The 22,070-nt window shown below is 40.5% G+C and overlaps 1 protein-coding gene across 2 annotated transcripts in view; it reads left to right on the top strand.

Annotated features, from left to right (window-relative positions):
• The first annotated feature begins 222 nt into the window (after nucleotides 1-222).
• LOC132821176 (dual specificity tyrosine-phosphorylation-regulated kinase 1A) overlaps nucleotides 223-22,070 on the top strand; it is a 119,812-nt gene continuing 97,964 nt past the window's right edge. The window contains exon 1 of one of the 2 annotated variants that reach the window (XM_060833809.1): nucleotides 223-615. The gene's annotated coding sequence lies outside the window, so the exon portion shown is untranslated. The remainder of the gene's footprint in view (nucleotides 616-22,070) is intronic. The other variant, XM_060833808.1, reaches the window with a different exon arrangement.

Here is a 22,070-nt window from a genome sequence, read left to right as displayed (position 1 = left end):
CGATGTTTCTGCAGTTCTGGGTGATTTGGGCCCTGGGTCCGGAGAGAGTGGAGATTTGTGATTGACGGTTTCCCGTGGCAACAAGCCACGCCCCATTAATCAGGGCAGCATCCGGGGCATTGCGGTCGGCAACATCCTCAGCGGCGGCAGGCCCCGCCTATCCCCTTGCTGACGTCAGGGGCTCATCCGGGGCACCCGCTGTGATTGACAGTCCCCATAGCAACGCGCTCCGTCCGCCGCCATTTTGTTGTTAAGAGGAGAGAGAAGAGAGAGAAAAAAATTTTTTCAGGGCTTTCCCGCCTCGGAATTTTTTTTTACCCGCGGGGAGGGGGTATTTTTTTTTCCTCTCTCAACCTTATCCCCTCCTTACCCCTCACCCACCCACCCTCTCCTGACCACTACCACAACCTTCCCTACCCTTCTCCTCCGTTCTGATTTTTTCCCCCCCCCCCCCCATCCTCCTCCCTCCGAAGGCGAGATCGGGAGATTCGGAGAGCGGGAGGAGAAAGTTGAATGGTCGGAGCGGCCGGAGAAGTCGGGCTGGCGAGCAGCGCAAGGAGGTGTAAAGCGGGTTTGAAAAAAGGCGGCGCCGAGGAGGTGTTTGCTGTTGCGCAGGTTTGTAGTGCGCGCCATTTTGTGAAATAAAAAAAAGAGGGGGGAAAAGACCGAGTGAGAGGAGGAAAGGTGGGGAGGGGGCAGGTCAGAGACACCCGTTTAATCCCGAATAGTCACTCACATCGAAGGGGCGGCAGGCTGCTCGGGGGAGGCGGAATGAGGTGATTCTGAATTCCCGTACTGGAGATTTATTTATTATTTTCTTTCACACTACCTCCACCATTCTTTCCCCCTCCCTTCCCTATAACACCCGCCCCTTCCCCAGAAAGGAGGGGACTGTAAGCCCAAGCGGCGGCGGTAGCGGCTTCTCAGCAACAAGAGTGTCCTGGGTAACAGAGGGAGGGAGAGATCGGGGAGAGGTTTGTCTTGACTTTCATTCTAATTTATCAGCCACTTATTTCTATGCTTTCTTCCCCCGCCAACCCAAGCGGCCTGACACTTATTTGAAACGTTGTTCGAATTTGTTTTATTGGGGTCCCTTTAAAACAAGGTGCTACTAGGTCAGAGAGGAAGATGGGCCCTTTTTGACAGCGTTACTGCACTGAATGTGTTAAAGCGTATGTTGCATACCCAAGTGTCAGCCACAGGGCACAGCAATGTAGCAGGAATTAGAAATGTTAAGCCTGTCGTTTTCAGGTATATATGACAGTTGTGCTATTTCAGTGATTTGGAGACATTTTACTGAGACGTTTAGTTTGGGTTTATTTAGCCAGTGCATGATGCACAGTTCATGTCAGCTTTGATTCCCAGTCTTTAGTTATACATTGTGGTTTCCTTATTTTCATTTGCTGTTGTCACATCAGTGGAAAAGAAGAGTTTTCTTGTGCAAAATCGTGATTTGGGTGATGTCTGCCAAAAATATAAAATGTTGGACTTGTAATATGTACAACTCAATCATTTAAAACCTTATATATTCTGAAAATAATTTTTATTTAATGTACTTTTTGTGCAAAGAATGGACAGTGTTTAACTTCTCAGACCTCAGTAATACCATTCTTTTTAAACTGTGTTTAAACTGTGTCTGACTATTTTAATTCTAAAAACTGCAGTTGTTAAGTTTTGTGACTGATAAAGTCAAACTTTAACCTGATGTGTACAGGTGTGAGATTCTATGCCCAATTTCAACATGCCAAATTGTGACACTGCACTAATTTGCACTGTTAGGAACTGTTACATCTGTTAACAGCAATCGACAACATCACTGAACAAATTAATGACAGTTATTTAAGTGGCTTGATGAATATTTTGAGAACACTATGTACTCTAATGTATGTTATTCTGGTCAAGCGAAGAGAGTTTTATTTAGATTTTGTTGCCACTGTCACCTTCAATAAAGGAAATGTCAATTGCCCGTGATTAACCTTTTTATCTCCCAGTGCACATTTTAGGCTTGGATCTCCAGTGACTTTCAGTTGATCTCAGTAGAGGAATCCTTCCAAAAATATCTTTAACATTCCTTTGTTTTCAATACTTAGACCTCTGAAAATGTTCTATACCAAACTGATACTTTGACTTCACCAGGAAATGTGATTGTGATTGGAATTTGATGGTCAGATGGTATTTTAAAATCTGTAGAGTTGAAATACTGGTGAAAACTTGAATCTTTGTGGCAAGGTCTGCTTAGAAATAAAGCATTGCTGATAGAAAGCTCAAAGAATTCAAACTAAAATCAAAACAAGTCCAGCAAAAATCTGCTCCAGGCTGTACAGTGTTGGGGCGTTTTGATATCTGACTTGTATTTTATACATCTGATTGTGCCAGATTAAGTCTGGGTAAGACTCACCTAAGTCGTAGATGTGTATGTTCAGCACCAGTCCAAAGACAATGTTGGCTGATGGATGAGGCAGGAAGTCAAGACCCTATTTACTGTCTGAAATGATTGTCGAATATCCCGTGACACTTCAAGGAAGAGTAGGCAGTTTCCCGGATCTTCTGATCATCAATTGTTCATCAATAGTATTGTAAACTATTGAATGGTGCATCATTTCATTGCTAATTGAGGGATCTTGCTCTGCAAATTAGCTGCCAAATTTTCCTTCAGTGCTAACTCCTTTTCAAAGCAGTGTGACATTGAATTAGTAAATGGTGCTTCATTAGAATGTCATTGCAATACAATTTGATTGAGAGGGTTCAAAGCATAGGTTGGTAAAAGTTCTCTTTCTTTTCTCTAAATTAAATCAGTTTGTTCTGATTAAACAAAAATGCAGTAGGGGCAATATGTTTGCTATCCAAAAAAGATAGTTTGTGTTCCTGGAAGTGAATTGTGTTAACTGAGTTCCAAATTCTGCTTTCCTGTTAGTGTTCTCACCAACATTCATTGCATGCCTTTTTATCTACATATAAATTTCAGGAACCTTTTTCTGTGATCAAGTCCCTCCAAGGGCATGATTCTCCTGAGCCCAACAACCACATTGAGTATTTGTCCTCTATTCCTCTAAATACCCAGTTTTAATGTTGTATCCTCTCATCTCAGGATGAAATACCCACTTTTGACTCTTCATTCTACAAGGCTGTTCTAGCACTGCTCTTCTCCCCTCTTTGAAAACCATTTACAGTTAGATTTTCATTCCCTGAATTTCTTCAGGTCTGGTGTTCGATAGCAAACAAGTTTTTTTTCCCACTTGAATTATGTACGTTAGAGCATCATGTTATTCTAATTGTTCTGGTCTGGTTATAGTACGGTAGACATTTGATGGCGATTAATGCATAATCAGCGTATGTAGTTGAAAAAGTTGCTCACAGTGGTTTGTGTTCAAGGGGAATTTATTTTTCTTTTACAGAGGTGCTTTTGTGATTTGTTAATTAATGTACAATTTTCAGTTGTGATTGTATGGTGGCCAGATTGCAAAAGTACTCATGCTTATTGTTGTTGCAAGAGAAATGTGAATTTGGCAGATTTCCATTAAAAAGACACTTTGAAAACAAAAGTTGATTGTAATGCTGTGTTCAGAAAAATGTCAGTGTGTTAATTTGTGTGTTTCATTCAAGTAGACTGTTCAGTTTTAAATCATTGTTCAGCGTAAAAATCTTTTGTTTGTACGAAAAATATATGAAGTATTGAACTGAAAAACACCTAAAATAATGTACGTCATTGTTCTAAAATGCCATGAGTTAGAAAAGCTGAAGCCTGCTGAATTGTCATGTTCATCTTGTCATGTTTTCCTTAAGTGAGTCAGCAGGGGTGATTGCGTCATGGAGCTGTGATGTGAGAGTGGGATGTGAATGAGAAACATTAATTTGAATAATTTGAATTTGACCTGATCATGGTTAGGTATTTTTTGTTCTTCTTCACCTTTTTGAATCCGAAATCTGCAGTACAGGACAGACACCGTTTAGCTCATTGAGCCTTTGGAGCTTTGAAAGGGAAGTTGTGCTCACTGTTATTTCTAGAGTACCTGTCTATCTCCCTTTTAAAGATATTTATAAATACAACTTCTATTACCTTTTCAGGTGCAGTGTTCCTGATTCTGCCCATTCTCAAGATAGTTCTCCCAATTTACGCCTTTAAATATTTTGGTTCCGACATTGTGTTACTGTTTCTTTTGACGGGTGATGCCAGTTTACCAGATTAGATTAGATTACTTAGTGTGGAAACAGGCCCTTTGGCCCAACAAGTCCTCACCGACCTGCCGAAGCACAACCCGCCCAGACCCATTTCCCTACATTTACCTCTTCAATTTAGCATGGCCAATTTTATATGGGAATGTTAATTCTTAATCTTTTTTCATCATTAACACAGCTACAAATTAGAAACATCATTTTCTCATTCATCCCATTGAAGGTGATTTAACACAGCATAATGTTTCCCAACAGTATTATTTCTTAGTTATTTTTTCTACAGTCTTATTTTATACTGTAAAACATGTGCAGATATATTGTGAACTTGTCCACTTTGGTAAGTAATATGTAAAAGCACAGAACTTTTTAACATGCTACAAGATGAGGAAAATGTATATTTGGAAGTACTTAGATGTTCTTTTGCACAAACCATGTTACTGCACAGGTATACAGCAATTAAGGAAGCAAATGGTATGTTAGCTGCTGATGCAAAGAGATTGCACAGAACAATAAAGAAGTCTTAATTTATAGACCATTGGTGTGGCTGCAGGTACTCCCAACAGGTTTACTCTCCTTCGTGAATAAAGGGTTTAGTCGAAATAAAACACCATTGCAGATGTTCAAAATCTCAAACATCACTTGAGAAACTTAACCGATCTGGTAGCATCTGTAGAGAGAGAAAAACAGCATTAATGCTTTGAGCTGCAATGTTACCTCAATTTCTCGGTTCACAGACGAGGCCATGTCTGAGTTTTCCCAGCACTCTGCACTTGCATTAAAGAATTTAGTTACTTTGGAGGGAGTACAACGAATATTTATGCAATTGAGTCCTTGGATGAGAGGATTGTATAATGAGAAGAAATTTAATGACACTGCTTGTATTCCATGGAAAGCAAAACGATGCTGTGTAATCTAATTCAAACGTACATTCTTATGAGGCTTGTCAGGATAGATGCTGAAAATATTTCTTCCAGTTGGGGAATGTAGAATCCACGGTCTCAAAATAAATGTTGGTCATTTGGGATTGAGATGAGACAAAGTTTTAAAATATGATTCTTTGAAATTCATTACTGGAAAGATCTATCAAAACTTTGTCCACGAAACCCTAAAATTTAGGAGTAAACGTATGTAATTCAGCCCATTGAGTCTGCTCTATCATAGACTGAGATCATGGCTGACGTGATAATCCTCTATTCCGTCTGTCTCCACTCTCAGTATCCTTACTTATCTTGCCTCAACGGTCCCCTGTGATGAAGAATTCCAGAGGTTTGCTAACCTTACAAGAAATTCCTCATCATCTGTGTCTTAAATATGTAACTAATTGTCCTGTTATTATGCTGTCTGGTCCTGGGCACTTTCAAAAGGGAAATGATCATTTCCTATCTATCTTGTCATGCTCTTGAAGAATCTTGAATGTTTCAGCAAGGTCACCTCTTTCTTATGTATTCCATTGAGAACCAGACCAACCTATTCTGCCTCCTCATAGTACCTCTACAGCTGGTATCAGTCTAGTGAAAGTTTTCTCAACTTTGCTTTGCTTTCCCAAAGTCAGTATATCTTTCCTTAGATAAGGGGCTAACAATATTCGCTGTATTCCAACTATAATCTGATTAGTCCCTTGAATAGTTTTAGCCAAACTATTCAACTCCATTCCCTGTGAAATTAAGGCCAAATTTCCATGTGCCTTTCCTGTTATTCGATGAACGTAGATGTCATTCATCATTCGTGGACACGGACTCTCAAATCCCTCTTCTGTACCTTTCTGCATTCTTTCTCCATTTAAATAATATTAAGCTCTTCCTACTAAAATGTATAACCTCACATTTTCTTGATTCGAAGTTATTGCCAACATAATCTGTCAATACTTTGCAACAGATTTTTGTATCATCCTTGCCACTTGCCTTTGGATATATTCTTATCATTCATAAATTTGGTATAGTATATTCACTTTCCTCATCCATATAATTCCTATATATTAATACTCATCACAGCACTAATCTCTGTGGCACTCCACTAGGTACAGGTTGCTATCCTATAAGTACCCCTTTACCCCAACACTTACGCATTTAGGGTAGACCTGCAATTGATGTCAAGACAGAACAGCAAGAGCTTCTTTAAATGTGTAAAAAGCAAGTGGGAATCCAAATTCAACAAAGACCCCTTAGAGAACAGTATTGGGGAAATAATGGGGAACCAGGAAATCTCAGTAGTTAATCATAACTTTACATCAATCTTCACAGCAGAAAACACAAACTTTCCAAAATTACTCAATGATCAAGGGACAAAAGAAGAAAATAAAGACTATCACTAGAAAAAAACTGCTATGCAAGCAAATGAAGTTAAAAGACTGGTAAGTTCTCTAGATCTGATGGGGTGCATACTAGGATATTAAAGAAGTAGCTACAGTGTTTGTGGATGTGCTGGCAATAATCTTAGGAATTCTTAGAATCTGGAAAAGTTGCATAGGTTTTAAAAAAACTGCCACTGTAACACTTTTGTTTAAATAGGGAAGCAGACAAAGCAGGTAACTATAGGTCACTTAACATCAGTTATTGGGAAAATGTTAGAGTCAATTGTAATGAATGTAATGACAGACCATTGAGAAAAAAATTATTAAACAGAATTGGCATAGCTTCATGAAAGGGCAGTGTTGTATAACAAATGTGCTGGAATTCTTTGAGGTGGTAGCAAGCAGTATAGATAAATGGGAAGCAGCGAGTGTATTATAACTGGATTTTTGGAGGCTTTGATAAGGTCCACACGAGGCCATTTAACAAGATATGCGCCAACAGTGTTGGAGGTAATAGATCAACATGGATAGAGAATTGGTTCAATAATACAAGACAGTGTTGGGATAAGGGGGTATTAAGAGAATGGCAATCTGTATCTAGTGGAGTGCCACAAAAATCAATGCTGAGATTGCGATTAATAAACATATATGAATGACTTCGAGAGTCATCAAACCACTTAGTTGTACAGCACAGAAACAGCCCTTCAGCCCAGTTTGTCCATGCTGACCAGGTTTCCTAAACTGAACTAGTTCCATTTGCCTGTGTTTGGCCCATATCCCTCTAAACATTTCCTACCTGTGTACCTGTCCAAATGTCTTTTAAATGTTGTAATTGTACCTCCCTCTACCACTTTGTCTGGTACCTTGTTTCCCCTCTGTGGGGAAAAATGTTGGTTCTCAGCTCCCTTTTAAATCTTTCCCCTCTGACTGGAAACCTGTGCCTTCTGGTTTTGGACTCGCTAATCTGGGAACCAGGTCTTGTTTATTCACCTTATCGATGCTCCTCATGATTTTATAAACTCATGTAAGATTACCCCTTAGTCCCATGTGCTCCAGGGGAAAAATACCCAAGCTGATCCAGCTGCTTCTTATAATACACGTCTTCTAGCTTAGCAAGCAAACCTACATCCAGCATCTCAACCTGAGCTACAAATCTTCTCGAAGCTTGCTAACACATCTATTCTGCGTAGCATCCTTGTAAGTCTTCTATTGCATCTTTCCAGTTTAATAACATCCTTCCTAGCAGGGTGATCAGAATTGTACACAATATTCCAAATGTGACCTCACCAATGTCTTGTATGTTGTAACATGATGACCTGACTCTTACAGAGTGCTCTGACCAATGAAGGCAAGCGTGCCAAACCCCACATTCTCAACCCTGTAGACCTTTTACACTATTTTCAAGGAACTATGTACCTGCACTTCCCAGAATCTTACCATTAACTGCGCAAGTCCTGCACTGGTTTGTCTTACCAAAATTTTAATTTGATTTATTTTTATGTTCTATAACAGTAAAACGTGTTCTTTTTGTGCTATTTGGGCCAATCATACCTTACATAAGGGCATTGGGGTAATTGAACAGAATGCAGAATATAGTGTTACACCTACAGAGAAGGTGTAGAGAGAGATCAACTCTTAATATCTGGGAGATCCATTCATAAGTCTGAGAATAGTGGGGAAGAAGGTGTTCTTGAGTCTGTTGGTATGTGTTTTCAAACTTGTGCATCTTCTGCCTGATGGAAGCGAGTACAACTGGGGAGGGAGGGGTATTTGATTATGTTGGTGACTTTCCAAAAGCAGCGGAAACTGTAGATGAGTTAATGGAAGGAATGCTGGTTTTCATGGACTTGGCTGGGTTCACAACTCTTGATTTCTTGCGGTCTTGAGCACAGCAGTTGCGATACCACACTGGCTCTGACCAATTTTTAGAGATTGCACCAATGTAGACATGCAGATTTCTCTTAGCCTTTTGAGAGCGTAGAAGCTTTGATGTGCTTGACTAGAGGATCAATGTGGATAGACCTGAACAGATTATTGGTGCTATTTCCTCCTGGGAATTTGAACCTCGACTCCCTCTCCTCCCCCCCCCCCCCCCCCCCCCCCCCCACCCCACCTCAAACGCCATCTGCCATTCCTCAGTCCACTAGTCTTCTGTTCAATATGCCACCAATTTTGGTATCATCCGCAAACTTACTAACTATACCTCCAATATTCTCTTCCAAATCCTCCATAGAAATGATGAATAACAGTGCACCGAGCACCAATCCTTGCAGCACACTGGTGGTCACAAGCCGCTTTCTACCAGCATCTGTCTCCTACTGTCGAGCCAATTTTGTATCCAATTGACTTGGTCTCCCTGGATCTCATGTGATCTAACCTTATTAATCAGTCTACGATGTGGAACCTTGTCAAAGGCTTTGCTGAAGTCAGTGTAGACAACTTCATCTATCATCTTGATCACCTCTTCAATAAAAATTCAATCAAATTGGTGAGACATTATTTCCCACACACAAAGCCATGGTGACTGTCCCAAATCGGTCTTGCCTTACAAAATGCATGTAGATCTTGTTTCTCAGAACTCTGACCAACAACTTCACCACAACTGATGTTAGACTGACTGGTCTGTTGTTCCCTGCCTTTTCCTTGCAGCGTTTCTTAAATAATAGTACAATATTAGCCATCCTCCTGTCTTCCAGCACCTCGACCATGGTTGTCAGTGATACAAATATCTTCATTCGGAGACCTGCAATTTCTTCCCTACCTTTTCCATAATGCCCCAGGATACACTTGATTATTTATATATGCAACTGTGTAGTTTTGGTTGAGATGCAAAGCTTTTATGCTGTGCAAAACTGAACCTGAAGCTGGAGGGTTTGGGATGTGGGAGGGAGAAAGAACAAAAATGACAAATGGCATGACACAGGACCAAAATAGGATGATAATGAGACAAGCTTTACAGTAAATGTATGTACCCCACAACAGCAAAACTTCTGTCTCCCAGATCCACCCACTTAATGACTTGTAATACTTCTCAAAAAGAACGTTAAGAAGAAATGTGATAAGATCAACATCCACGTTTCCATTCTCTGCATAAATGCTGCCCCTCATCCTGTGACCATTCTCTCCAGAGCTGCCGCATTCTGCCCTAAAATGTGATATGCAGAATTGAACACAATACTTTGGCAAATGTGAAACTTGTGTTTTATAACATCCATCATGATTTTCTTGCTATTCTTTCTCTCTGCCTGTTTTATTTAAGGGAAGAGCTAATTTCAATTCTTTAATGACTTATGCAAAATACAAATTTTAAGTTTCAAGCATTGGAGGACTAAGTTGTGTTGAATTGGAATAAATTTGTTGTCGTGTATACTGAGGCACAGTGAAAAGCTTAGTCTTGCGAGCAATGCAGACAGATCAGAGTTAAGTAGCATAGCTAAGTAAATAATAGGTAAACAGTGGCAAAAGCAAAAACACAGGTATAGGCGAATGCTAAGAATTTGAGTCCATTCAGTATTCAACAACAGTCGGGTAGAAACTGTTTCGAAAACAGCTGGTGCGTGTTCAGGCTTCTGTACCTTCTCCCCGATGTAGAAAAGTATTGCCAGGGTGGGATGGATCTTTGAGAATGCTGGTGGCCTTTCTTGACAGCGGGCCTGGTAAATGGATTCTGTATATGGGAGGTTGGCCTTTGGGATTCTCCAGGCCAAGTTCACCACTCTGTACCTGTCTCCGAACTTGAATGGTACAGTTGTCATATCAGATGGTGATACATCCAGACAGAATGCTCTTGACGGCGCACTTATAAAAGTTGGCAAAGGTATTTGCAGTCATGCCAAATTTTCTCAGCTGCCTGAGGAAAAAGAGGCGTTGTTGGGCCTTTTCAAGTGGACAGACTGGTTACAGAGTCCAAGAAAGCTTGTCATGAATGACCACTCCCAGGAGCTTGACACTTTCCACTCATTCCACCTTTGTGGTGTTAATGTGCAGAGGGGCATGAGTATGTCTGTCGAAAGTCAATAATGAGTTCCTTGGTTTTGCTGGCATTGAGAGCTGGGTTGTTCTCACTGCACCATTTTTCCAGATGTTAGACCACCTGTCTGTAGTCTGTTTCGTCGCCATCTGAGATTCAACCGACTATGGTGGTGTCATCAGTGAACTTGTAAATGGCATTTGGTGACGCAGTCATGGGTATATAGTGAATACATTAGGGGGCTAAGTACGCATCCTTAGGGGACTCCAGTGTTGAGTGTTAGTGAGGATGACATAGTGTCCGCAATCTTCACTGATTGTGGCCTGTGGGTTAGGAAACTGAGGATCCAGTTGCAGAGAGTGGGGCTTAGTCTGAGATCATTAAGCTTAGTAATCAGTCTCAAGGGAATAATAGTGTTGAAGGCTGAACTGTAGTGAATGAGTAGGATTCTTAGGTAGCTATTCTTGGTGTCAAGATGTTCTAGGGAGGAGTGAAGGACAAGTGCTATGGCATCTGATGCACATTTGTTGGTCTGATAGGCAAATTGGAATGAGTCAAGAGTAGTGGGGAGGATGAAGTTGATTAATGCCATGACCAGACTTTCAAAGCACTTCATGACGACCAAAAGTAGGGCCACTGGCCGGTAGTCATTGAGATATGCTGCATGGGCCACATTAGGCACAGGGATGATGCTGGCCCTCTTGAAACAGGCAAGGATAGTGGCCTGCTGCAGGGAAGATGTCTGCGAAGACCTCTGCCAGTTGATCTGTGCATATTCTGAATGCATGGCCTGGTACTCCGTGTGGTCCCATAGCTTTCCTTGGATTCACATGAAGGAAAACTGATCTGACCTCTGGCTGTTGGGATAGGTTTGTCAGGACTTGTCAGAATAGGTGTTTCTCTCCGCTGAAAATCTGCCCAAAGCGAGCATAGAGGCTTTGAAATGATATGGGAGGGATGTCATCATCTGCTTTCTTACGTGTCTCTTTTTAGAACTTGTTCAGTCTTTGCCATAGTTGCAAGGTGTCTGTCTGGGTCTCTAGTTTCGATTGGTAATGATCCTTGGCTGTCTTAATGGCTCTGCGAAAGTCATGCTTGGATTTCTTATATTTGAGTGGGTCTCCTCATTTGAAGGTCTCGTGTCTGATTTTTAGCAGGTCTGTACTTCCGGTTGGGGAACACCCGGATTGACTTCCTTTGGTATGCAGTCCTCCACACACTTGCTGATAAAGTCTGTGACAGTGGTGGCATACTCTTCCTGTGAACTGTTTGAACATGGCCCAATCAGCCGATTCCAGACAGCACCGGAGTTGATCTTCTCCCTCTGACCACCACTGGACCTGTATTCACGAGGGGGTCTCCTGCTTGAGATTTTGCCTGTATGCCGGGAGAAAAAACCCGGCATTATGGCCGGAGTTTCCGAAAGGAGGGCGGGGAATGGAGGGGAAGGCATCTTTGACAGTGGTGTAGCAGTGGTCTAAAGGGTTTGGGCCCCTGGTGAGGCAGGTAATGTTCTGATGGTACTTAGGCAACATCTTTCTTTAAATTGGTTTGATTGAAGTCATCAATGTTGGTCAGCTTTGGCAATTGCAAGCAAATCCAAGGAGGGACAAGTGTCGTCCCATTTTCCCCCCACGCTTGGCGACACAATATAGTTTTACCTCCTTCATCTTTATTCCAGGCCTAGGAGGGAGAGAGAACGATTGCCCACGGAGACATGTGTTCTCAGTCTTCTTTGGAATCACAGTTTCTTAATGAAGTATATAGTCATTTTACAGGGAGGAGCATCCAGATAAGGTAACATACATATTGATTGGGTGACTGTTATAATCAGTGAGTGTCAATAGTAAAGATTAAGCAATCTGCTGTTAAACAATGAATGATTGGCTTCACATAATGATGTTACATACTGAATGCTACCTCCTAGTTAAATGGCTCTACATAATGAATGCTTTTCCACCTTGTTAACCCATTACCCTTGCCTCCACTACTCCATTGTTAACTGTAGGTTCTTATCTGGTCTGAGTCATGCTCAGCTGAACCTCTTGTTTCACAACTCAGAACTTAATTCTTTCCCTGCCTGCTTATATCCTATATACATTCTCAAGAGGATGTATATAGGGTATAAGCCTCCTTGAAAAATTACCCAACAATATCTGAGAAACCCTGGCTTAAGACCATCCATAAGTGGAGGGAAAGCAACTGGGAAAGATCTGTGTTCCTCACATCTCATTGCACAACTTCAGCGTGCTGTTGGCATCAACAGACAACCTGTGCATACCACCCTCTCATTTGCTCATCCACTACTTGCCTAATGTGCAGGCCACATGTGATTTTTCAATTACCTAAGGATTCCGTTTTAGCATTAAAACAAATGATCCTTCATCACAAGGGATTATCTAACAAGGGTGATGAATGAGCAAGAACTAATATGGATAAAGCAATTAGTGCAGGTTGACAAAACGTGAATATAGGAGGATGCCCAGCACATCATTGACATTACAATAACAATCATTCTAAAAACATGAGTGCAAGTTTCAGCAGCATATACATAAGAGGTCGGGCAAGAGGGAGGCAATACTAAAGATGAAAGGCTTTTACAGTGGGGAAGAGAAATAATCAGAAACTCAGAATTAATGAGAAGTCAGCATTTTGAATTGTCTGGTCCAACCCAAGATAGTGAACAGTGAAGAATTAGTATCCAGGTTTATCAGATTTAATTGGAAAAATATGGCTGGTCCGAGACTTAATCAACCCTCTAACAATAGAGGCAGTAGACATTTTAACAGAATTGGTATAGATGTGATATAATCAATCGATGCACATGTGGCACTCACTTTGACCCAGATATTGGGATGCTTTTCCCAAGGAGCAATATATAGATGAGGAAGAGCAGGATATCAAGGATAAAACTCCAAGTCTGTGGGGTAGGGATGCTCTGGAAAGATCAGTTCTAGGAGAGCAGAGAAACCATTACTGGAAACTCTAGTTACAAATGTAAAAGTAACAGTGAATTCAATTAAGGGCAGTTGCATTGAGTTGGATAAAGGGAAATAAGTTGGAAGGAGATGGCACAGTCTGTGTTGAAGGTTGATTACACATTGAAGAGAATGTTACAAAGACATTTTATGTTTGACATTGTTTGATCGACGTAGGTTTTGAAGGATTGTAAAAATAATTTCAATTTTTGTGGACATAGTTGGACTGGTTTCTTCAAAAGAGATCATTGCAAGCTTACTGTGGAAAACAGCACTTTGTTTTAAAAAAATCAAGGCTCAGAAACCTTGGAGTGCAGGTTCATAGTTCCTTGAAAGTAGAGTTGAAGGTAGATAGCATAGTGAATGTGGTGTTTGGCATGTTTTCTTTAACTAATCAGGAATATTGAGTGTAGGACTTGCGAGATCATGTTGCGGCTGTACCAATCGTTGGTTTGGCCACTTTTGGAATTCTGCGAGCAATTCTGGTCTCCTTACCATATGAAGGATGATGTGAAACCTGATAGGATTCAGAAAAGATATTCAAGGATGTTGCCAGGGTTGGAGGATTTGAGCTACAGGGAGAGGGTGAATAGGCTGAGGCTGTTTTCTTTGGAGTGTTGGTGGCAGAGAGGTGACCTTGGATAGGTTTATAAAATCATGAGAGGCATGGATAGAGGCATAAACAGGCAAGTTCTTCTTCCTGGCATGGGGGTTTCAGGTTAGAGGGGAAACATGTGAAAGGGATCTAAGTGGCACCTTTATCATGCAGAGAGTGGTGCATGTATGGAATGAGCTGCCAGCGGAAGTGATGGAGGCTAGTACAATTACAACATTTAAAAGGTGTCTGGATGGGTATATAATTAGGAAGAGATTAGAGGGATATGGATAAAATGCTGGCAAATAGGACTAGATTTATATAGGATATCAGATCGATATGGATGAGTTGGACAGAGGGGTCTGTTTCTATGCTCTATATCTCTATGACTTGGCAGGTGCAATGTGGGAGGCTTAATGTCACAATGTTGGTCACTTTTAATGAAGAGATGGAAAAGAATTTTGTTCTGACCAGTGAATTCTTTACTGTGGAGAGCTGTTGAAGCTAGGTTATTCAATCAGTAAGGAAATCAAGGTTTATAAAGAAAATGCGGATGTGAACTTGAGGATTATCAAAATCTCTACACCATGGAGCATATCTGATGGACTGAATGATTACTTCAGTCTCATATGGTATCAAGTATGTTGCACAAGTACAATGCCTAATGATTTTAATTTTGTTTCCTCGCTGCTGGTCCCCCTGCGTGACAGGTAGGCACACACACAGGTGCAGGCGCAGCAACACCTGCACAGATACTCTCACACGATCATTCACTTAAGAAATGCCTCTTTTATGTTTTGAGGATTTTCCAACTTACTTCATAATTGGTGAATTACTTTTATCATACATATTTACACAAACAGGCACATCAACTAATTTTGATATAAGATCATGCAAGCAGAAAACAGGAGGGAAAACATGATCCCAGTTCAGCATCTTGCCTAAAGGGCAATAGTTCAGCGCAGCAAAATTAGTGGTGCTCAAATGGTGAGTCCACAACTGCCTTGGAAGACCCCTCACACCTAAGACATTATGATTGTGGTGATATATTTAAGTTCTAGTCATAAATAAGGAGGGAAATCTTTTTTATCAGTTGATAGATCTATACCACGATAGTGATAAAATTCCTGTATACCCATTCTTGTACTGGACAGAAGATTTGTTGTTCTGATCTGTTGTTTGGGTGTGTTGACATACCTCAGTGGATCAAAGCTTTTGTTTAATTTTGGAAAAAATGCAAAATTTTTGCACCTTGAATAAAGTAACTTACACCTAGAATATGTTTGAGTGAACCCGATCATTTGGCATTGGGGTGTAATCTCTTGTATTGATAGGAAGCAAATGATTGAAGTGTGGAAATCGACAGTTTTGTGATTAGCCATATATTCTCTAATGCCCCTAGAACTTTGAGCCTGTAACATAATGCAACTGGAACAAGTGGTGGCACAGTGATAAAGTCATCCAGGCTAACGGCAGTTGGAGTAAGTTGAAATATAAAGCCAGTTTCAGGAAGGGTAACCATGAAACTATCATCATTTGCCATTAAAGCACATGTAATTTTTTTTTAAAGGAATGTGAATTTAATTCTTTTCTTTATTTAGTATACATGTGGCACCAAATCCCCACATATGTGGTTGCCTCTTAACTGTAAAGAAATGGTGCCAGTGTGTAATATTAAGTATAAGCTTTGCATCATGCTCTACTTAATTGAGGAATCGTTTAGCTCAGTTGGCTGGTTTGATGCAGAGTGATACCAGCAGTATGGGTTCAATTCTTGCAATGGCTGAGGTCGCCATGGAAGTCCCACCTTCTTAACCTCACCCTTCCCTGACCTTCAGATTAAACAGTCTACCAGTCGTGTCTGTCTAATGAGATTTCCAATTTCTCCAAACTAATATGTTACTTCAAAGTAACTTGGCAGAGGATAGAAACAAAGATTTCTCTTTAGAAAGGTGAAACCTGCTGCACAATGGTGTTGGGGCAGAGAGATTGCACTAAAGTAAGTAAGGTATTATGTAGGGTCAGAGTAACAAGAAATAGACTAAAGTTTAAGTTAGGCTTATAGTACATGTATTTGATTTCATAAAGTCTGGTAAGAAAGCTTGGTGCACTGATGAAGACAATGTGATATTCTTGCTATAATGGAGATTTGGCTTAAAAAGTGAAAAGGAGGGGTTGCAGTTTTTGAAGGAAAATATGTGCTGATGGTTGGGTTCAAGGATGCAATCTAGTGTAGATTAAGAAACAGTAGAGTGTCATTGACTGGGTGTCGTCCAACTACAGAAATTTATGGATGGAAACCTTGCAAGGACATTTCAGATAGGTGCATAACTTTAAAAGTATTCTGTAGTTTATGTTTACTACATCAATCTACATCTAATGTAGAGGCTAGATGAGGAAATTATGAAGTTATAAAGGATAAGTTTCTATATTTCCAGCTCCACAAGGAATTATTCATTTTTTGATCTGAGAAAATTGTTACAATCCTGATTAAATAAGGTGTTGTCCCGTTTTTCCCTCCCTCAGTTGAAGCAAAGCTTTGTGGACTGTTAGCAAGGTTAGATCTCACGGATACAGAGAGAACTAGCCATTTGGATACAGAACTGGCTCAAAGGTAGAAGGCAGAGGGTGATGGTCGAGGGTTGTTTTCAGACTGGAGGTCTGTGACCAGTGGAGTTCCCCAAGGTTTGGTGCTGGGTCGACAACTTTTCGTCATTTATATAAATGATTTGGATGTGAGCATAAGAGGTATAGTTAGTAAGTTTGCTGATGACTCCAAAATTGGGGGTGTAGTGGACAGCAAAGAAGGTTATAACAGGATCTGGATCAGATGGGCCAATGGGCTAAGAGTGGCAGATGGAGTTTAATTCAGATAAATGTGAGGTGCTGCATTTTGGGAAAGCAAATCTTAGCAGAATTTATGCACTTAATGGTAAGGTCCTAGGGAGTGTAACTGAACAAAGAGACCTTAGAGTGCAGGTTCATAGTTCCTTGAAAGTGGAGTCGCAGGTAGATAGGATAGTGAAGAAGGCGTACGGTATGCTTTCCTTTATTGTTCAGAGTATTGAATACAGAAGTTGGGAGGTCATGTTGTGGCTGTACAGGACATTGGTTAGGCCACTGTTGGAATATTGCGTGCAATTCTGGTCTCCTTCGTATTGGAAAGATGTTGTGAAACCTGAAAGGGTTCAGAAAAGATTTACAAGGATGTTGCCAGGGTTGGAGGATTTGAGCTATAGGGAGAGGCTGAACAGGCTGGGGCTGTTTTTCCCTGGAGCGTCAGAGGCTGAGGGGTGACCTTACAGAAGTTTACAAAATTGAGGGGCTTGGATAGGCTATATCGACAGTCTTTCCTGGGGTGGTGGTGGGTGGGGGGTCCAGAACTAGAGGGCATAGGTTTAGGGTGAGAGAGGAAAGCTATAAGAGAGAGCTAAGGGGCAACCTTTTCACTGAGGGTGGATCGTGTATGGAATGAGCAGCCAGCGGAAGTGGTGGAGGCTAGTACAATTGCAACATTTAAAAGACATTGGGATGGTGATCCAAATAGGAAGTGTTCGGAGGGATGTGGGCTGGCTGTTGGCAGGTGGGTCCAGATTGGGTTGGGATATCTGGTCAGCATGGACGGGTTGGACCGAAGGGTCTGTTTCCATGCTGTACATCTCTATGACTCTGCTTGTTGACGTCTCTGTGAATATTTGTCAGTTAGTTGAACAGCTTGGGCTATGAGGTAAGGTAGAAGTTTTGTCAGATCAGAAACCTGTTTAAACCTAAGTAAAGCAGATTAACCGTCCTTCAGATGCTCCAAGTTGTGACTTTGAATTGGATAAGTCTGAGACCTTTCATAAGCAAACCATTTACTATGTGCGTCTTGCACATCAATAGTAGTATTTGGAAAAAGAAAAGTTGAGGAAAAGCTTTCAGATCAGCAAGAACCAACTCAACAGCTCTTGTGAATGAAGAGAAGCTGTGTTTCCAGCTTTTCATGCCACCCATGTGTTCTCTTCCCCCCACCCCAGTGATTTCATTTGGGTGCTTTGTATATTTCTTTTATTTTGAGCACACTTCTCCAATGTGTTGTGAAAATATACATTGCAAAAGGTTAACGATTAACCTGAAAACTTGTTTCAGGGTCCACAAAGAAGACTTCTACATGTAGGTAGGGAATCTGACTGATGTGCTGAATAAGTTTTCCAAGCAAGAATCTGCTGTCAAAGCCATAGTGGAAGGAGAAGGTATTGAGGTAATGGATCAATGACAAATTGATAGAAGGTGACAACATCAATGTTCAACTATACTTTGCTTTTTCTATTATTAAATGCTTGCAATAAATGCGCTCTGGCCTTGCCAGCAACACCCACAAGCTGTGAATGAATATCACTAATATAACTAAATAAGTATGAATGTGTAGCCATTGTGGAAGCATGAATGAAAGGAGATCAAAGCTCGGAGCTAACTATTAAGAGACTTATGACTTTTCAAAAGGGCAGGCAGGAAGGAAAGGGTGGTTTGGTAGCTTTGTTGGTAATGTGTGTGTGTGTGTGTGTATGTATGTATGTATGTATGTATGTATGTTTGTTCCGGACAGTTTCTTAGAACAATATGCTATGGATCTGATGTGTAATGGGGCAGATTTAATAAATGGTTTTAAGAGTAAAAGATTCACTAGAAAACTGACCAGAGCATGGTTGAATTTAGCATTCAGTTTGAGATTAAGGAATGTAAGTCAGAAACAGCTGTGTTGTGCTTAAAAAGGGTAATTTGAAACGCATGAGGGCAGAGCTAGCTGAAGTGGACGGGGGTAAAAAGTTAAGCGCAAAGATGGTTGAGAAACCATGTAAAAGATGTTACATGGCTTAAAACAAAGATAAATGCCAACAAGAAAGAAGTGTTTGAGGGAATGGGAGGTTAAAGATTGCATTATATTTTGGAAAAGTGCTGAACGATTGGGAAAAGTGCCAGTGCAACACCTTTTTTTGCAAAGTGGTAAGGAGACAAAACGTTGTAGGCTAGTTAGCTTCACATCTGTTGTTGGGAAAATGTCATGAAGAGCAGAGCATTGCGAAAAACCTAAGAAAATCAAATGGAGTCAGCATGATTTACTGAAGTAGAAATTATGCAAAGCACGTTTATTAGGGTACTTTGTTAACAAGCAGAGTAGATCAAGGGGAAGCTGTTTGTAATATTTGGATTTTGGAAGGTTTTGATAAGTTACCACATAATAAGCTCTTAACTTAGTAAATAACCAAATGTGTTGGAGATACCATAGTGTATTAGCATAAGGAATTGGCTAATTACAGAATACACAGTTGGATTAAGTGGAGCATTTTCAGTATGATGACCTGTAACTATTAGTATCACATGATCAGTACTGAGACCACAATTATTTACAATATATTAATTACTTAGGTGATGAAAATAGCTGGAAAGGTGACTGAGTCTACACAGAAATATATACAGGTGGAGTGAGTGGGCAAATATTTGGCAACTCCAATATAATGTGGGAAAGCCTGAGATTATATTTGGCAGGAAGAATAGAGTAGCTGAACATTATTTAAATGGAAAATATTGCAGAAGGCTGCAAATCAGAGGGATTTGGGAGTCCTCATGCATAAATGACAAAAAATGAACACCCCAGTTAAGCAGGTAAAATTGAAGACAAATTGAATGTTTGCCATTATTTCCAAGGGAATGGGGGATAAAAATAGGCAAGTTTTGCTAAAATTACAGGTACATTGCACTGAGAATACTGTGAACCGTTGTGGTCCCTGTGTCTAAGAAAAGATATATTGGTATTGAGGACAGCTCAGATGATTGATTACATGGAGAGGCTTATGATGATTTGTTCATTAGTTGGGTCTTGAAGTTTTGAAAATGACAGGTGACTTAATTGAAATATACAAGATTATTGAGGGAATTCACAGTAGTTGAGAGGTTTAGATGAGATTACATACAGTGTGGAAACAGGCTCTTCAGCCCAACAAGTTCACACCGACCCTCTGAAGGGTAACCCACCCAGACCCATTCCCCTACCCTACGTTCACCCCTGACACTATGGGCAATTTACCTGACCTGCACATCTTTGTACTGTGGGAGGAAACCGGAGCACCTGGAGGAAACCCATGCAGACATGGGAGGAATGTGCAAACTCCACACAGACCGTATCCCAGGGCTGGAATCGAACCTGGGACCCTGGTGCTGTGAGGCAGCAGTGCTAACCACTAAGCCACCATGCCGCCCAAAGGTTGTGGGCGATTCCTGGACTGGAGGAGACAATCTGTGTTTCACGGTTGCCCAGTTAAGACACATTACGAGGACTTTCTTTTCCTGAAGGTAGTGACTGTATGAAATTTTATACAGCAGAAGGGCTGTAGAGGATGCATTGTTTTAGTGAAATGGAGAAAGGCATTTTTTTCAATCAAGAATTATATGGCGAAGGCAGAAAGGTGAAGTTGAGGATTATCAGATTATCCATGACCTGAGTGAATAGCATAGCAGATTCACTGTGCTGAATGGTTAAGCTCTGCTTTTGGGTCTTCCGGATATTCATAGCACTCCCATTATGTAAGGAAATGTAACTCCACACATTTTCTTATTGCTATATCCTGGCCTACTGGGAAAAAGGTTGGAAGATTAATGATATTTTAGTAAGATGCTGGTTTTGTACCTGGGCTGAGTACATTACAGTTTGAAGTTGTTTGGAAAAGTGTTGCTTGATGGTTCCAATGGAATAAACCAATATCACTTGCCATCATTTAGATGTAATTTTTTTCCATTTTAGCTGTTCTTCAAATTTGGCTAATGTTTCTTTGGATTGCTGTGGTAGAACATGTCTGGACACTTCGAGGAGAAAGTGAGGTCTGCAGATGCTGGAGATCAGAGCTGAAAATGTGTTGCTGGAAAAGCGCAGCAGGTCAGGCAGCATCCAAGGAACAGGAAATTCGACATTTCGGGCATAAGCCTGATGAAGGGCATATGCCCAAAATGTCGAATTTCCTGTTCCTTGGATGCTGCCTGACTTGCTGCGCTTTACCAGCAACACATTTTCAGCTCATGTCTGAACACTGTCTTGTTTCGAGTTGCTTATACTTCCCAGCAAATCATTTGGTCAGGATTGAACTTTGATCTTTCAGGATGGCTGTGTCAGCTTTATTAATGAGCTGCTTCCTTTCTTAAATGGAGGAGTAGACTGTTACAGTGATAATCATGTAAAAATTAAACAGTGTGTTCCTTACCAGTAACATTTAAAATTTAGAGTACTATCACTGATAAATAGACATGGAATAGTTGTTTCCAATATCTGGATTCTTTCGGTGTTTCTTATATTTCTGCTTACGTTCGACGTGTGACTGTACTTCAGAAGTAATAGCTTTTAAGGACTTCGATTTTTATGATGATAAAAGTTGCTATATATGTGGAAGTTTTTTTCTCCAGAGATATTGATGTTGCTCTGTTGACTTTGGCCAGAGTTAACAGTGATGCACTTGATCCTACAATTTGGTGGCAAATTTTCTAATTTGTGCTTTGGTTAAGGTTAGGTTTATTTTCATTAGTGGAGGGAATGATGTGCATTATTGAAGCTTGTCACTTGGCTATTTTGGATTGAGTAGAGATTTTAGTTAAGTCATCTTTTTATATGATTTTTCTTTAAATTTCATTCATTTGATTTTGGAAAAAAAAAAGTCATGCGGGTAGAAATTTCATGCTTGTATGATTAATGGAATGCAGGAAGAAGTCAAGTAGTTTCAGTGGTTGGCTTGTATGAATTGGCTATTTCAGTAGGCTTGAAAAGCTTCGGGATGTGTCTGTGGCGATGAATGTGAAGCAGTTAACACAAAAATTATTTATCCTCTGTAGATAAATGTTTTAATGTCAGAAGCAAGAAATTGTTTCCTTGTACGACTTTCTTACAAATTTTCATTTGGTATAATGTTTGTCTGTGGTGATCAGATTTTTGTGGCTAACTATTCTTGAGAGTGTGAAATCCGTACAGATGTTCTCTGTACCTAAATATTTGTTAAAATCAGTTTAATGTTCTCTCCTTTGTTTTGCATTTTTGTCTCCCGA

Source organism: Hemiscyllium ocellatum, chromosome 12, assembly GCF_020745735.1.
Source record: "Hemiscyllium ocellatum isolate sHemOce1 chromosome 12, sHemOce1.pat.X.cur, whole genome shotgun sequence".
NCBI classification, from domain to species: Eukaryota; Metazoa; Chordata; class Chondrichthyes; order Orectolobiformes; family Hemiscylliidae; genus Hemiscyllium; species Hemiscyllium ocellatum.
The sequence above is the reverse complement of the archived record's forward strand: the minus strand, read 5'-3'. Positions and strand labels throughout refer to the sequence as shown.